Source organism: Schistocerca cancellata, chromosome 3, assembly GCF_023864275.1.
Source record: "Schistocerca cancellata isolate TAMUIC-IGC-003103 chromosome 3, iqSchCanc2.1, whole genome shotgun sequence".
NCBI lineage: Eukaryota > Metazoa > Arthropoda > Insecta > Orthoptera > Acrididae > Schistocerca > Schistocerca cancellata.
Window position 1 is genome coordinate 412969911 of NC_064628.1, and position 2500 is coordinate 412972410.

The following is a 2500-nucleotide window of genomic DNA, read 5'->3' on the forward strand; positions in this document are numbered from 1 at the left end:
AGGATGGGGCTTCCCCGCCCTTCACGGGGCGGCGGCCTCCGCACTCCCGGGGCGTCTCGTCCTCATTGCGAGGTGAGGCGCACCTAGAGCGTACACGTTGGGACCCGAAAGATGGTGAACTATGCCTGGCCAGGACGAAGTCAGGGGAAACCCTGATGGAGGTCCGTAGCGATTCTGACGTGCAAATCGATCGTCGGAGCTGGGTATAGGGGCGAAAGACTAATCGAACCATCTAGTAGCTGGTTCCCTCCGAAGTTTCCCTCAGGATAGCTGGTGCTCGTACGAGTCTCATCCGGTAAAGCGAATGATTAGAGGCCTTGGGGCCGAAACGACCTCAACCTATTCTCAAACTTTAAATGGGTGAGATCTCCGGCTTGCTTGATATGCTGAAGCCGCGAGCAAACGACTCGGATCGGAGTGCCAAGTGGGCCACTTTTGGTAAGCAGAACTGGCGCTGTGGGATGAACCAAACGCCGAGTTAAGGCGCCCGAATCGACGCTCATGGGAAACCATGAAAGGCGTTGGTTGCTTAAGACAGCAGGACGGTGGCCATGGAAGTCGGAATCCGCTAAGGAGTGTGTAACAACTCACCTGCCGAAGCAACTAGCCCTGAAAATGGATGGCGCTGAAGCGTCGTGCCTATACTCGGCCGTCAGTCTGGCAGTCATGGCCGGTCCTTGCGGCCGGCCGCGAAGCCCTGACGAGTAGGAGGGTCGCGGCGGTGGGCGCAGAAGGGTCTGGGCGTGAGCCTGCCTGGAGCCGCCGTCGGTGCAGATCTTGGTGGTAGTAGCAAATACTCCAGCGAGGCCCTGGAGGGCTGACGCGGAGAAGGGTTTCGTGTGAACAGCCGTTGCACACGAGTCAGTCGATCCTAAGCCCTAGGAGAAATCCGATGTTGATGGGGGCCGTCATAGCATGATGCACTTCGTGCTGGCCCCCGTTGGGCGAAAGGGAATCCGGTTCCTATTCCGGAACCCGGCAGCGGAACCGATACAAGTCGGGCCCCTCTTTTAGAGATGCTCGTCGGGGTAACCCAAAAGGACCCGGAGACGCCGTCGGGAGATCGGGGAAGAGTTTTCTTTTCTGCATGAGCGTTCGAGTTCCCTGGAATCCTCTAGCAGGGAGATAGGGTTTGGAACGCGAAGAGCACCGCAGTTGCGGCGGTGTCCCGATCTTCCCCTCGGACCTTGAAAATCCGGGAGAGGGCCACGTGGAGGTGTCGCGCCGGTTCGTACCCATATCCGCAGCAGGTCTCCAAGGTGAAGAGCCTCTAGTCGATAGAATAATGTAGGTAAGGGAAGTCGGCAAATTGGATCCGTAACTTCGGGATAAGGATTGGCTCTGAGGATCGGGGCGTGTCGGGCTTGGTCGGGAAGTGGGTCAGCGCTAACGTGCCGGGCCTGGGCGAGGTGAGTGCCGTAGGGGTGCCGGTAAGTGCGGGCGTTTAGCGCGGGCGTGGTCTGCTCTCGCCGTTGGTTGGCCTCGTGCTGGCCGGCGGTGCAGGATGCGCGCGCCTGCGCGGCGTTCGTGCCCCGGTGCTTCAACCTGCGCGCAGGATCCGAGCTCGGTCCCGTGCCTTGGCCTCCCACGGATCTTCCTTGCTGCGAGGCCGCGTCCGCCTTAGCGTGCTCCTCCGGGGGCGCGCGGGTGCGCGGATTCTCTTCGGCCGCCATTCAACGATCAACTCAGAACTGGCACGGACTGGGGGAATCCGACTGTCTAATTAAAACAAAGCATTGCGATGGCCCTAGCGGGTGTTGACGCAATGTGATTTCTGCCCAGTGCTCTGAATGTCAACGTGAAGAAATTCAAGCAAGCGCGGGTAAACGGCGGGAGTAACTATGACTCTCTTAAGGCGGCCAAGTGGCGGCGGTGTGGCTGCATCCGGACTTGGCTTTTCGAAGTGCGGTCTTGATGTAGTCGTGCTGCTGCTGCGAGGTGCCTTCCTTGGGTTGTGGTTACAGGGAGAGTGATGCGCAATACATGGGCCTAGCCCTCTTAGCCTCTCCTCTCCTGCGGTCTTCTCCCCTTCTCGTGGGCCCGCTGATTTTCGCAGAGTGGAAGACCGCACCAGGGGCTTGGGGGGGTTACCAGCCCCCCCTCGCATTATCCCTTTCAAGTTGGGGGCAGCAGACAAATAAATACGAGGGGTGGCCCTTCCGCTGAAGGTGCCACCCCAGCTTCCCCAGCTCCTAGCCGGCCAACCGGCCGTGCCGAAGATCTTGTAACTGTTGCAGCTATCTACGCCTGTAGTGAGTGCCACCGCAGCTTCACCACCAAGAACGGTCTCGGGGTCCATCGCCGCCGCCAACACCTTGCGGCCGCCAACGCGGAGATCGTCACGGAGAGGCATCGCGCGAGGTGGACGGAGGAAGAAGTCCTGTCGCTCGCCAAGGCAGAGGCCGAACTGTTCCTTGAGAGGGACGCCCGGTTCTTCTTTGTCAATCAAGAACTCATCAGGATGTTCCCCGACCGAACGCTCGAAGCAATCAAGTGCCGA

General features: G+C 59.8%; 1 pseudogene; it reads left to right on the top strand.

Moving 5' to 3' along the window:
- LOC126177256 (large subunit ribosomal RNA) overlaps positions 1–2500 on the top strand; it is a 7930-nt pseudogene that overhangs the window by 1029 nt on the left and 4401 nt on the right.